The sequence below is a fragment of the Pteropus vampyrus genome, unplaced genomic scaffold, assembly GCF_000151845.1.
Source record: "Pteropus vampyrus isolate Shadow unplaced genomic scaffold, Pvam_2.0 Scaffold86, whole genome shotgun sequence".
In the NCBI taxonomy this organism is placed as follows: Eukaryota; Metazoa; Chordata; class Mammalia; order Chiroptera; family Pteropodidae; genus Pteropus; species Pteropus vampyrus.
This window is the reverse complement of record NW_011888867.1, coordinates 3,366,931-3,382,206: the sequence shown is the minus strand read 5'-3', so window position 1 is coordinate 3,382,206 and position 15,276 is coordinate 3,366,931. Positions and strand designations below refer to the sequence as shown.

Here is a 15,276-nt window from a genome sequence, read left to right as displayed (position 1 = left end):
AGACACGTTGTTTTCGTGTGGTTTCTCGGTGTTCCATAGATCCTAGAGCCATCCTCAGTGCCAAATGCCAAACGTGTTACAACGTCCCCCGTGACCTGTGTCCCCTGTCCCCTCGCTCCAGGGAGGCACACCACTAGGGCGAACTCTGTGCCTTGATCTGGGCTTAACGTTACAAGAGCTGGCAGCGCTTTCTGCTCTCGGGCCCGGCCGAGCACTGGCTGCTCCCGCCCCCCACCCACGAGGCCCCGCCTGGATGGACGTCATTTACCAAGAAGGGGAGACTTCAGGGAGCAGATTTGGAGCTCCCTGGAGGGGACATGTTAGGTTCGAGGTGCCTGCTTGATGTCCACTGGGGCCGTCAAGAAGGCCGTCGCCCTGCGGTCTGGAATTCAGGAGCTCAGTCCAGGCCGAGGTCTCCCGGTTGGGAGTCATCAGCATGCAGATGACAAGTGGCGCCCAGATGGAATCCCCAAAGCACTGAGTGGCGGTGGCAAAGAGAAGGCCCCAGATCTGAACCCCGGGGCTCCCCAACGTTTAGAGGTCAGGTAGATGGAGGGGAACAGCAAGGGGGAGTGAGCGGAGCCGTCCAGACGCCGGCGTGAAGCCCGCAGGTGGGCCCCGGAAGACGGTCCAGAAAGGTTTCAAAGAGCAGGAAGGTGAACGAGGAATCGAGTAGGATGAGAGCCAGTAGTGGAGTAATATTGGGCTTGCGACACCGAAGCCGCTGGAGACCCTTCTGAGAGCAGTTCTAGCGGAGTGGTGAGGGCGAAAGCCAGGTTGGAGTAGTTAAGAGAGAAAAGTTGAAGGAGAGGAATCGGAGGCCAGACGGACAGCTCTCTGGAGTGATCTGGCCACAAGCAGGAGAGGAGTGAAGGGTAACGGGGCAGTGGGAGGGGAGAAGGGAGACCGGCCGGCCAGGAAGACGAGTGGCTGCGGCGGAAGCGGCACGAGATTGTCATTCGGTTGCTTCTGTTTCCCCCGGGAGGTCAGCAGAGAAGGGCAGGAAGTTGCAGGGAGGGGAGAAGATGTCGGTCATTTAGGACCATGGGAAAGTGAACAGATCAGGCAGCTCATTTGAGGTCGGTGATCTTGAATTTAAAATGAGACCAGGCAGCCTGGTTCCAGCCGCATTCAGCATGGAACAGGCAAAGAACTGCATTTAATCGTGAAATGCTGCCTCTCGCCTGTTCCGGCACCTCATCCATCACTGCCCACGTGAACTCGACGAGAGCCAGTCAGAGCCAAGCGTCAAAGCGACACTGTCCAACCACAACATGTCATCTAGAGAATATGCCCCTTCTAAGTGGGGGAGACTGTGGGAGGTGCAGCCAACACCCCCAAATGAGAGAGAGCATAACGGAAATAGTTCAGGGCTACCGGGCAGTGGGCGGTGTTCAAAGACAAACCGTCCGAGCATCTGAGGCATGGAGAAGCTGTTGGCATAGAAAGGGTGTCTGTGTGACATCTACCTGCCTCCGCCAGCTCAGCGTGCCACCCTGCAGGTCCCAAGTCACCGGTTTTGAGGAGCGGCCTCAGCTCCTGGCTGTGTTTCCCTGGCTGGGCAGGTCTAGACACCGAGGGAGGAAAAAGGAGCCACCTGTGGAGCAGTCCTGTTGAAACTTTTATACAAACACAGAACAGAAATAAAGTTTCACGTACATGTTCCATCACATGAGGGCAGTTATTGCTATATTTTTCCCTTTTCGTTCCTCTCCCCACTATCCCTCCCTCTCTCCCTCGAAGCTCATCATCTCACGTGTTGCCCACGTGCTCACTGCGCTCGTGCAGTTATGTTCGGGCGGGTCCGTAGACAGAAGGATTCACATGCAGTCTCCTGACGTCTGTTTTCATGGCGTTGGGATCATACGTACTTTCTTGCAGCTCCTCAGCGTTCCCTTCAGGCTGGTGCGACTCCATGCTCTTCAGGGCTGCATAATAGTCGACGGTGCAAAAAGTTCTGTCGTTGACCCAGCTGTTCCCTGTGGATGGGCATCTCCTTGCTTTTCAGCCCATCCGACCCCGCCCCTCCCCCCAGAACAACACTGCAATAAACAGCCCCCATTTCTGTGCTTCGACGCCAGTTTTACTTCTGCGCGGTAGCTTGGCAGGAGCCGATCGTGTCGGGTATGTGCGAGATCACTTTCCCAAAGTGCCGGTGGGGACGCGGCCGGCGGCAGCCACCTGCGAGCATCCTCTCCCTGCACCTCTGCTCGCCAGTGTGGGGGGCACGGGGAGCTGGCTCAGTCTCAACTTTGTTTTGCGTTTCCCTGGCAGTGAACTTGGCCATCTTTTCGTTTGGAGGAATTTAAGTTGGGAATGGATGCCGACTTACAGCAAAAGCACTCGCAGCATCTGTTGTTATGACCATATTGTTTTTTCTCCGTTCATTGTTTAATGTGAGAACATTACGTTGTTGATAGATTTCCTGATGCCGTACCACCCTTAGCCACCCTTAGTCCCCAGAATGAGCGCATTTGCTCATAACGTGTTAATCTATTATTCTTTTGATACATTCCCTGCTTCTATTTGCTAATATTTTTGAGTCTTTCCATCTCTAAAGTGAAAGTTTCCATATTAAAAAAAAAATCTTTTATGATTTTTTTTTTTTGTCTGAGTACTTGAACAGTTTTTATAAATGTTCCATGAACATGAAACAAAAGTATATTCACTCTGAGGCCTGTAAAATGGTAAGTAGGTAGGTAGGTAGGTAGATGCATATACACGTACTTAGAGATACAAGTTTACAGACTACAGTAATCAAATCCTGTGCAAACTTTTTTCTGTGTGTAAGAGAGCCCTGACCTACATCTTCATGTGGCCAGAGAAGCAATCGCTAACTTCCACTGTACTCCTTGGGAACAGCAATAAGTCCTTAAAGTAACACAGGAGAAAGGAGGAAGGAGATAGCATGGCAGCCGTAGTCAAGCTGCCTCCAGGTGATCCAGTGGGAACCTGAAACGGCTCTGATGCCAGCACAACGGCCTCACAGAGCTGCCTAACCCTCCCCAGTGCCGGGCCACCCACTTGTCGCCCCGCAGAGGAGCCAGACCATCATGCACTCCCGCGGCCCTCAGCCAAGCAGCACACCCAGAGTACACGGTTCCCAGGGGTAGCAAGCCTTCACACCCCACGCTTATTGTGGTCTGACTCAAAAGCACCAAAAGTCACAGGTACGTGTTGCCTTGGAGGAAATGTGTGGATCGAGACCAACTTGACCCTTGGGAGCCCTGGGCGAGTGGACCCCAGAGGGCGTTTGGGTGCGGAGAGAGGGCAGGGGGAGGTTCTGAGACGACACCCAGGGCCACCCTAGGGAGCAAAGTGCCGCCTTTGGGGCACGTTTTCCTAAGGCGGTGACCTTCAGGGGAACAGGGATCCCTGGAAAGTTTGGCCAAGCCTGCAAAAGGCCCCTCTCCTGATTCTGGAGTCCCTACGCCTCTGCCAGCCCTCGTGACAAGCATCCGCCTAGATGCCAGGCTCGGTGCTGGGGGCCCGGGCTACGCGATGAGAAGGGGTACACACTCACCGGGCTCGTGGACGTCAGGATGGGGCAGGGGAGGCTTCCCCAGGAGAGGCAGGTAGCCACGGGCTGTGAAGAACCGGCCAGGCAGAGGGGAACAAGAGGTCCACGTGGGACGTCCGGGCGGGTAGCGGCAGCTCAGCACTCCTGAGACCAGGGTCCCCAGTTGGCTGCAGCATCATGACATGAGGCTGGAGACAGGCGGCCGGCGGCCAGGTCATGCTGGACTTTGTAAGCCAGACGGGGAAAGTGCGAAGCACGGGATTTCACTGTAAAATCGGCATCTCAAAAAAAATAGCTCCCTGGCTGCAAAATGAAGAATGGGGAGAATGAGTCAAGAGGGGAAGGCTGTGCACTAGTCCGGGGCCGAGGACTAGGAGAGGGTAGTGGAGATGCAGAGAAGCACGTAGACTTGGGGGACGTTTTCGAAGGAGAATCGATGAGACACAGGGACTTGGTGGAGAGGACTAGGGGGAAAGAGGCATCAGGGGTAGTTCCCAGTTAGGTGACCTGATGACAGGCGATGTGGGAACCCTGGGGGAAGCGCAGGACGTTCGTGGCTGGTGGCCGTTTACTGACAGTTAAGGATTTGTTGAACATTAAATGAATAGATGACGTTACGGGCAGCTTTGGTTTGAGATGTCAGTGACCTCTTCAGCAGAGACTGGTAAGCGAGCAGCTTGGAGCTTAGGAGAGGGGGACCCGCCCGTGCGGTGTTAGGCGTCATGGGCGTCGATGCGATTATTGTGAGTCGAACGTGAGAAGCGGGCAGGGCTGGACTGAGCCCCGGGAACGCCAGGTAGGAAAGTAGAGAGGGTGTTTCAAGAAAGAGGACGTGGTCAGCTGGGTTGGGCGGCGCTGAAAAGCCGAGGGAGATGCATGCTGCATTCGACAGGCTGGGGGACGTTGCCCGTGAGAAAAGTTTGGTTGGAACTGTGGGAGCAGGAGCTAAGTCCAGGTGAGATGTAGGTGGCAGGCCAAGTAGGAATGATGAAACATCCTTTCCTGTGACGGAGTGGCAGTCGAAGGGTCGGCTCACGACAGCGATCTGGCCGCGGTGGCAGTGGTCGCCTGGGGCGCCTGTAGACAGTTAGAAACGGTCATGCCCCTGGGACGAAAAGCCAGCCATCTTTCCATCATCACGCACCGGGCAGTTCTGAACACCATCTGATAGCATTCTCTTCCCCTTAAACATCGTTAGTGGGTTTAAGTTCTGTTGAGTTTTAATAACACGTATGTAAGCTTCCAATTGGCATGTTCATGTTCTTTGTCCTTTAATAAACCTCATATTCCACATGGAAATGAACTCTGAGAACCCTCAGTTATGCGGCGCCCGCCCCCCGCCCCAGACTCAGCTATGCGCCCTCATTTTGCGAGGAAGTCTAACATTTGGAGCCGTTACGAGTGTCCTTGGGGCTTCGTCAAGGCTCCAACCTGTTCCCTACGTATCCCTGCATTTCAATAGTAATTTGAACTAAATGATGATAGTGACCTAAAAGTGATAGAACCTGAGTTGCTTTATTCTATGTGACCACCTGTGGTTTTTACCTATGCTTAAAATGTTAAACCCTGAAACAGTGCGGACTAGGAAGTGTGATGTTTTTGTTTGGAAAGTGCAAATTTTAGTTCCTAAATGAAATATAAAGAAAGGAAAGCATTATATCAGTGGAAGGATTTATTAGTTGCCAAAAATCATACCTTTTTGTAGATATATTGACTTCTTTTAAAGTTCACTTATTAGTTACTGGACATTTAATTAAACATTAGTTATACAGGTCTGTAATCAAAAAAAATTAAAAAAATCGAGCCATCAAGTAAATATAAAAATATAAATATAAAAATATATTAAAAGATTAAGTAGTCGTGCCCTTTTTTGGTACTATAATACTTATTTAATTTTTACCGGCATAATTATGTATTTTAAAAGTTCAATAGAATTTTTTTCAGTCTGTATTTCTTATTGCTATTATTTGTTTCATTTGTGATTATTACTGAAGATAATTTTGTCATAAAAAGAAGCGTAAAAAAAATGATCCTCTGGGTTTCAAGCAACTAGGTCACTGCTGGCCCAAGATGAGGGTCTTGGGGGTGTCGAAGTCTGCCCCCCACCAAAGATAGGATAGGAATGGAGTCTGACAACCAAGAAAACCAGACCGAGCCACGGCCCCTAACGGTGCTGCTGAGAGGTTTTCACAGAAGGACTGAATCACAAAGTGCATCTTCAGTGCAGCCCGAATCGAGGGAGGGAAAGGCAAACGAGAGAAGAAATCTAGAGGGAAAGAACCCTGAACTTGAATTTCGTTTTGGTTTGGAATGAGCTACTTTCCGGTTTGCCCCACACGGTTCCACTCCACACCAGTCCTGTCCCCAGAGGCAACTCCTTTCAATTAATTATTTTCTAATTTCTTCTTGGATTTACCTCCTTTTTATATTTCTACGACCCGTTCCTCACTTCTTTCCATCAGAGGTGGGGTGTGCCGATTTCCTAAAGGGGGGGATGAGAGTTTGTTTCTTTCCACCCCTGCACTTCCCCAAATATGTCACACTGAAAAAAGAAAAGAGACATCATTACAGGTCCTACAGACGCGTAAAGATAACAAGGGGACATTACGAGTAACTTTTTGCCTCTAAATCTACGACTCAGAAAAAGTGGATACGTTTCTTGAAAGGCACAAATGACTGAAACTGAAGACACGGAAAATTTGAATATCCCTATGTCTATGAAAGAAACTAAATTTGTAATTAAAAACCTTGTGACGAAGGAAAGTCCAGGTCCAAATGGCTTCGCTTGTTAATTCCACCATCAAACATTTATGGAAAAATTGATATCAATCCTATACAAGTCCTTTCAGAAAATAGAAGAGAAAGCACTTTCCAGATTATTTTAGAGGTCAGAATTACTCTGATACCAAAACCAGATAGAAGTCTTACAGGAAAAGAAAAGACCAGTCTCCCTCGTGAACATAGATGCAAAATTTTTAAACAACTTTTTTTAGCAAATAAACTCGATGAGTTGTGTAACGCAATTGAAAATAAGCAGATATTTCAACAAACACTTCGTAAGAGATATATACAAAGAGACCAAAAGCACATGAAAAATGTGCAGCGTCACTCACAGGGAAATGCAAATTAAAAACAACGAAATACCACTACACACCTGTAGAATAATTAAAGTTAAAACGTTTGACAACGGCAAGCATTGGCAAGGATGCGGAGCACATGGAATTCTCGTACAGTGCTGGTGGGAACGTAGGACTAGTTTGGAAAACGGCTCGGCGGTGTCTCCAAGAGTTAAACAGACGCTCACCACGTGACCCATCCGTTCCACTCCTGGATATCAAGAGCAATGGAGAGAGATCCTCACAAAGGCTTTGTGCACAAATGCTTAACCATAATACCCCAACTCAAATGTCCATCAACAGGTGAATGGATATTAAACGAATCGGGGTGTGACATGAGGGCAGAATACTACTCAGCAAGAGACCTGATCGAGCTACTGCCACACAGAACCACGTGGGTGGATCTCGAAGCTGTGTTGAGAAAGGAAAGGTGATGATATCCAATTTGAGCTTTCATAAGATATCGTGAGAGTGGCGTGGAGGACGGGCCGAACGGGAGTGCCGTGGGCGAGTGCCGGTCCCGGCCAGAGAGGTTACGAAGGGGTTAAACTAAGAATGGAGAGAGACTGAGAGACAGGAAAGGAAGACTCTGCCTAGTACCTTGATCGGAGGCGTGTGACCAGGAGGGAGAATGACGAGGATAACGGTGCTTCTTAGGTTGGAGTGATGACAATAGCTACTGTTGCCGACCAGAATCGGTTCTCCCTTCTTCCGGGAAAAGACCCTAAATCCCTTAGGGGCACTCTCTCTTACCCACCTGTATGTAGATATATAAAATCCGATTGCCAGTCAGTGTAATCCTCTCCCTGGATTGCTTCTGGAACGGACACTTGGTCCAATCAGGGTGAACCCAGGCACTTTGGCAGACGTTGCCAGGAAGAGATGCTTTCCTTCCACTGGACGTGAACCTGGAAGGTGGGAGCCCAGAGCTGCCGGGAACGAGCGTGTAGGGAGGGCCCGCCCCAGGGGGAAGCACAGTGGGGAGAGGCCAGGTCGTGAGGCCTTCACTCGAGGCCCTGGGCTTGGCTTAAGTTGGTTCAAAGGTGCATTTACTCATGGAGATTGCTTGCAGGAGGAGGGGTCTTACTACTCCGAGACAAAACCGGAAGGGGATGGGAGGGTGGAGTTTGATTTGGGGCGCATTGCACGTGGCGTCTTTTGTAATATAATATCCAATTAGCAGTGCTGGACAGATAAGGATTGGGGGGCCATTCCTTGGTAGGTAAACCACGGAGTAGATGGCAGTACACAGGGAGGGCATGAAGGGAGGAGGGCTAAGGTCAGCGCCCCGGGGAGGCCTGACGAGGGGCTGGGAGAGGAGGGGGAGGGCCCGGGGTGGTGAGTCGGGAGATGAGGTTGGCGGACGGAATGAATGGTCTCGGGGAGAGGGCCAAGGAGGGGGACTGGGCAGTCGTGTCCAGCTCTGCTCCGAGGTCAGGCTGAGCAAGACTGGAAAGAAGCTAAGGTCTTGGAAACTAGGCCGTCGGCGAGCTGCTCCCCAGCAGCTGCGGGGGCGGCCGTGTCGAAACAGGGTCCGAAGGTGAAGTGCGTGGAGATGTCTCTTTCAGATCTGACTGTGGGAGAGAAAGAGTGAGGGTGGTTTTTTTTTTTTTTTTCTTTTAGGCGTTTAAAAAAAAAACGGAGTTGGGCAGGTGTGTGACAGGAAAGAAGCAGCCAGTGGGAAGTGAGATGGCGAAGGAGAGAATAAGTCAGGTGGACAGAACGACAGGGAAGGGAGCCGAGCGCCTTATGGCCCCGGCGGGAAGCCTGACTGCAGAGCGGGGCCTCTCTTCCGAGACCTGTCCAGTTGCGTTGTGAGACACGAACCAGCGTGGGGTTTTTTTGTTGTTCTCGGTTTTGTTTTGTGTTTTTACTCCCAATCAGACTGGACTCTGAGGCCTCAGTGCCTCGGGAGGGCGGGCGTCAGTCACGGTCGTGTTATGGGAGTTAGACTGGGCGCAGGGCTCGGGGGGCTGGGGGCTGAAAGGGGGCGAAGGAGTCAGAACAAGGTCATTAACTTCTACGGGCGAAGGGACAGGAGGGGACCAGGTGGACATCGTTGCAAGGTGTTTGTAGCAAAGGCTCTGGGCTGGGGTCAGTGTTGGCCAGCGAGGCCGGCCATCAGGAAAAAGCCGGCTTTGGGACAAGAGCAAGGACAAACTGGAACCGACCAGCCTTTCCTTGTCTGCCTCGTGCCGCCCCCACCCAACGATGACCTTCGAGGCCCAGTGGCCAGGCCCACCTTAGCCTCCCAGATCTCAGGCACCTGTCCCTTTTTGCAACTCTACCTTGGAACCACACAGGAAGGGTGGGGAGGGGGGGTCTGAGAAATGTAACTCTGTGGTAACCAAGGAGACCTCAACTGTCCCGTAGCAATGTAATGCAAGTCACATGCATAATTTAAAATTCTATAGGAGTCACACTTTACAGAAAGGAAAAAGAAAGGGGAAATTAATTTTCATGATATATTTAACTCGGTATGTCCAAAATATCATTTAGTGTGTAGTCAATATAAAAAGTATTAAGGAGACACTTCGCACTCTTATTCTGCACTACAGTTTTAACGCCTGGTGTGTGTTTCACACTTACAGAGTGCGTCAGTTCTGACTAGGCACATTCCAATGGTCACGTGTAGCTGGCCGCTGCCGTATTGCACAGGACAGAAGTAGGTGATGGGACATTGCACTGTGGGCTGTTACACAGAAATGCAAAAAAAAAAAAAAAATGGCTTCGGGAAGTGGCTGGATTCTGGGCCCCGGGGGAGTGCAGGCCCGGCCCGGATGGGAAGACCCTGTCCACGAATAGCAGTGGGTCTCAGGGTTGGGACAGAGTCGCATGGGTAGGCTGCTCTGCCCTGCCAGACCCTCAGCTGTGGTCATGAACCGTGAGGATTCACGCCTCCGAGTAAGGTCTTGGCACTTGGGGGCATTTCTGGGCGGGTGAAGGGCAGATTCCTATCGGATATTAGGCCTCAGTTCGGAGGCTCACGGATCTGCCTGGTGTGAGAGCTCTGTGGGAGCTGCCAGCGGGTGAGAGCGGGGTGAGGGACAGTCGAGTTGGGGTGCAGGGCTGGTGCAGGAAGAATGCACGGCCCGTGGCTCTCTAGGATGACCAGTTCGCTCACAGCGGGATGCCCAGTGCGGGTCGGCCTGGCTCTGCCATTTCCCCTCCAAGGACTTGCCATCAGCCTTAGGGAAGGTTAATCCAAGTCTGTTTGGCTATGACATTTCGGGAGCATCTCGTGGTGCTCTTGGGTCCCCTGGAGTTCCCTGGGGGTCACGAGAGGCAAGACGCCCATCTGCTTCTCCGCCTTTGGGCTCCGGGAGCCTATCTTTGATTGCTCAACGCCGGTGTCAGATTGGGCAACTCTGCAAACAAAACCAAGGCCACTGGCCAGCGGCCCAGGGTGTTTAAAGTCCCAGGCACAGAGGCAGGAGATGTGCACGCGGACATGCCACGTGTGAAACAAGACCAGGCACGAGCGAGCCAGTCGGAGGCCTCGGTGGCCAGGTCCCACCCAAGGGCTCCCCAGAGCCATCTGTCCCTGCGCGCCTCAGCACAGGGAACAGTGGTTACAAACTTCGGCCCATTTACTTCAGAAGATGACACCAGTTATGTTAGTAAAAGTTCAGATGTTGGGCAAGGATGCATTTTGTCATCTTGCAGCTCGTATTTTTTGGCCCTCTGCTTTGTTCTGTTAACCTAGTTATCTAATCAAGTGGACCCTCACAAGTGACCAAGGAGAATGTCCTGGAATATTAGTGTTTTAACTCAATAATTCATCACCTTTAAAATATGTCAACAGATTGAAAATAGGAATAAGAAACCATTGGTTGTACACTATTTCTACCAGTTGTAGAGCCAGACTTTCTCATCCTAAGCACAAAATAGGTGCTTAGCAAACATGACTGGCGGGCTTCTTTCCAACTCATCTTTTATTTCTGTTATTATAGCCCCGTTTATGGTCAAATTATCGGGTTTAATGTTCTTCATATTGTCTGGATGGAATTCCTGAAACACATCTATATAGAAGATAAAATGTAGTATTTAGAAAGGAAACAGGAAGTAGAGTAGACTATATTGAGTGTTGTTTGTTAAATGTTGCCTTCTGTGTTTGTTTTTATTTATGGCCACTTTATCTTTTTCCTCCTTCCCACTCCTATCATTTAGTGTCCAGTTTCCTGTATATTTTTCCAGGGAGATAAACACATACACAGAGACTAAATATAGCTATAGATATAAATGCAGATACGGATATACATAGATATAGGCAGTTACATAATACATGTATTTATATACTCTCCTCCCTATCTGTATTTTTTTTTTTCTTTTACAAAATTTTAGCATACTATTTCTGTACCTTTTTAAATTAATGACGTGTCTTGGAGGTCACTCCATATCAGCACGTAAAGAGCATGCTAATTTTTTGGATAACAGCATGATTTTAACGCTGTTGTACAGATATGCCATAATTTATCTAACCAATCCCCGACTGATGCTTGCTTGGGTTATTTCCCGTGTTTTTGCTATTACAAACAAAGCTGCAATCAGTCACCTTGTACAGACCCGATATTTCGATGTCTAAGTTAAGTTCCCAGAAAAGGAATTTCTGGATTCTTGCTCATTCGTAATTTTGATAAATATTGCCAAATTACCTTCCGTAGAGTTCATAGCAATTTACAAACCAAAATGAATGCGAGAGCATTTCCTCAAACCTTCACCAACACAACGTGCCGGCAAATGTTTAGATGTTTGCCCATATGGGGAAAATACATATCTCCGTGTCATTTTAACGTGCACTTCTCTTATGAGAGATTATGTTTAAAAGCCATTTCTTTTTATGTGAACTGATCACCTTCAAAAAAAAATCTTTTCATCCTTCTGTGTTATTTTAAAAAGACTGAAACAAATTCCTAAATGTTAAATATATACGTGTATAGACGAGTTATATATACATATACATATATACACACACATATATATATGAAAATGATAAAGGCAACATTCTTGCTCCAGTCTCTCGTGTCGCGGTAGCTTCCTGTGACCAGCTTGAATTATCCTGGGGCAAAGATCTGGAGGAGAATGACCAATCTGAGAGGCTGGTGAGGATCCTACCCCAGCAGCCCCCCCACCCCTCCCCAGGAGGCCTGGCCACAGCACAAAGCCCAGTGGCTGAGGCCGACGTCATCTTGGGGAAGGTACTCTTCTCCAGCTCCATGCCCCTGACACAAGACCACCGACCCCTCGGACCAGTCCGGCTCCCGCCCACATCCCTTCCTGCCTCGATGCGGCTGCGCTGTCCGTATCACCGTTCCCCACCCTCCTGGACCCTCCTCGTGAGAATTCAAACATGCCGTTATTTCTCCCATCGTCATCCACCCTTGATCTCATACCCCCAGCCCTCGCTCAAGTCTCTGCTCTCTTTAAAGTAAAATTCCTCAAAAGATTGGAGTTCCCTTCTCCACCCCCTCTTCTCTCGCTCTCTTTTCCAAAGCCTGTGTATCTGGACGGATTCATGTCTGCTTTCTGTCCGTGTCTCCAAGGGGAGCGTTCCATTATCTAATCATTACTGTGGATTTGTTGATTTCTTTTCATTCTGTCCGTTTTTGCTTCATGTATTGAAGCTATGTCATTAAGATTATTCATGGGACATAATTAGGGTGGTTATTACGAACTGACCTTGTTTCATTGTGCGATGTTTCGCTTTATCTCTGGAAATACTATTTGTCTCAGCGTCTTCTTCGCCCGATGGAAACATAGCCACCCCAGCTTTCTTTTGATTTGTGTTTCCATGATACAGCTTTTTCCGACCTTCTACCTCCCTCCTTCAGCTGTCCACATAGTTAATGAACAGCGTATAGTTGGGTCTCGCTCTTGTATCTGGTGGGATACTCTGTTTTTCCTTTGGGGTGTCGAGTCCGTTTACATTGAATGTACGTACTCGTGTGGTTGGGTTTCGGGCCAGCATTTTCCTAAATGTTTTCTGTGTGTTCCATCCGCTCTCCGTTCCTTTGCTTTTTCCTTTCCTTTCTTATTTTGGGTTGCGTACGTTTTAGAATGACATTTTACCTCGTCTCGAATTTTTTAAAAAACAGACTTTATTTTTTTGAATAGTTTTATGTCCACAGCAAAACCGAGTGAAAAGTCCAGAGTTCTGGTATACCCCGTGCCCTCAGTGTGTCCAGCCTCCCTCGCTGTCAGCATCCCGCACCAGAGCGGTGTGTTCGCTGCCATCGGTGAACCTATATTTACACATCATTATCTCGTTGGCTTTTAAACTTCCTTTTTTTTTTTTATCATCGCTCTAGAGATTAAAATACTCATTCTTCACTTATCACAGCCTACCTTGAATTACTATCATATCACTTCTCGTATTATTGTAAGAACTTCGAACGGCATAATTTCATTTACTCATTTTCTTCTCTTCGTGCTATGTCATATTTTTTTTTAATGCCTACAGCACCTGGTCTTCCTAGGTGGTCTCCCATCCAAGGACTAACCAGGCCCGACCCTGCTTAGCTTCTGAGGTCAGCCAAGATCGAGCACGTTCAGGGTGGCATGGCCGGAGACTATTGTCTTATATTTTATTTCTGCAGATATGATAAACTCTGCCATACACTGTTATTTTTGCTTTAACTAGTTGATAGTCTTTGAAGTGAGTTTTTGTAAACATCCATGTGTTTACCATTTCTGACGCTCTTTATTTTTTCCTGAAGATATGTGATTCTCTCTGGGATCGTTTCTCTTTAACCTGGAGAACAGCCTCAGTACTTGCTGTAGCGAAGGTCTGCATCACGAAATGACAACAAATTATCTCAGTTTTGCTTTCCTGAAATATCTTTGCGTTCTGAAGGATATTTTCACTGGATAAAAAATTCTCGGTTGGCAATCATGCTATTATTCTTTTTTGTTTTTCAACTGCCTCGTGATAGGCTTTAGGGGTTTTTCTAAAGAACAGATGAATTGTGGAGGGTGTGTGTATGCATGGGAGGAGACAATTACAGCCTCCCCCGCCACCAAGAGGCCTCTGGTCCACTCGGCCTCTGGGCAGAGAACCCAGGAAAGAAGAGAGCTTGCTCCATCCTCTCCTGAGCAAAGCATGTGTCAGCCAGTTTCCAAAGACAGCCCTAAGGGACCGTGCCTCCCAGCATCCACTCCCCTGGGGAGGGTGGTTCCCACACTGAATCGGGCTGGCCCATGACTCACTTCAGGATGGGGCAGAAGCTACTCCGTACCTGTCCCAGGTGAATGCCTTAAGAAGGCCCGGCACATTCCACCCCTGCACTTGTGGGAGCCCTACGTTACAATCAGTAGTGTGGCTACTCTGTGGGAGAGACCGCGTGGAGGGCTCACGTGGACAAGAAGAGACACCGAGACTCCATGGAGATGGAGAGAGAAGCCCAGTCACGCCAAAGAATCAGGTGCGCGCTGCTGTCTGGATGTCCCCCCAAAGGCACCAGATTTGTGCCTGAGCCACCTGGACGCTTTCCCGCCCCCGTGGGGGCCCTGCCAACATCACATGGAGCTGAAGATTCACCTAACTGAGCCCCGTCAACACTCAGGTTCCAGAGGTAATAAAATAGTTGTTTTAAGTCACTAAGTTTCGGGGCGATTTGTTATGGGGCAGCAGTGACCAGTGGCCCAAGCGGGCCCATGTGAGTGGCCTTTGCTGCCTCAAATTTCCAGCCCCGCCCCCACCAGCCTCTCTCTGCAGGGAAAACCAAGGGCTACGTTTCAACCAGAAGCCCGAGGGCCAGGGGTGGGATTCGCCAGGCGCTCTCGGGTGGGTCGGGGGGCCGGGGGCGGGGGAGGGGGCGTCTGGATCCTGCCCCCTCGGTGGCCGGGAGGCCGAGCTCCCTCTGCTTGTCTCCATTCCTCTTCTTGATTGGCACTTTAATGAGGGCAGAAGGGGCTGACCCCCTGCCAGGAGGCCAGTTCATGCCCCGTTTATCTCACAGCTCCAGGCAGACTAGAACAACACTGCAGGCGAGCGGCCGGCCAGGAGTCCCCGCCCTCGGTGATGGATTGAGTGACCGCAGCGAGTTGGCAGCTGAAGTGTGTGGTGGCTGCACTGTCCTGTCAGCGTGCAACAAAGGGGCCCGCCTGGCCCTGCTCACCAAGCTGCTCTTGCAGGGGCTGGGGAAGAATGACAAGCAGCTCCCTCAGAGGGGCCAAGTTCCCTCCAGATAGAGCCGCATATGCCGGAGAAAACATGTGGGCTCCAGGGTGGAGGCCTGGGGGCTGGGGAATTCTGGGCTTGCAGGAAGGGCTGGTGCAGGAAACTTCTTCCTCTCTAGCTCATAGCTTCCATGGCTGAGAACCGGGCCAGGTTCTCAGCCAACGACCCTCCTGACTGTGCTGGGCCTTTTACTTGCTGTGCGATCTTGAGTGCATCTGACAGCTTCTCTGGGCCCGAGAAACCTATACAACTTATATCTCCATCGCCAGATTCTTGTGAGGATGAAGTGAGACCTGCTGGCAGGGCCTCCCCACGAGAATGCAGGGTCCTACAAGCGAGGCCTCAGTTTATCCAGTTATTTACGACTATCTCCCCAGCACCCAAGTCCAAGTCGAAGGGCTGGATGAGAGCAGCCAGGGCTGGTAAAGCCCCCTCTCTCCCAGCTGCTGTCAGGAACTGTC

General features: G+C 49.9%; 1 pseudogene; it reads right to left on the bottom strand.

Annotated features, from left to right (window-relative positions):
* Nucleotides 1-13,087: 13,087 nt before the first annotated feature.
* On the bottom strand, nt 13,088-13,206 carry LOC111742137 (annotated as a pseudogene).
* Between the last annotated feature and the right edge of the window lie 2,070 nt (nt 13,207-15,276).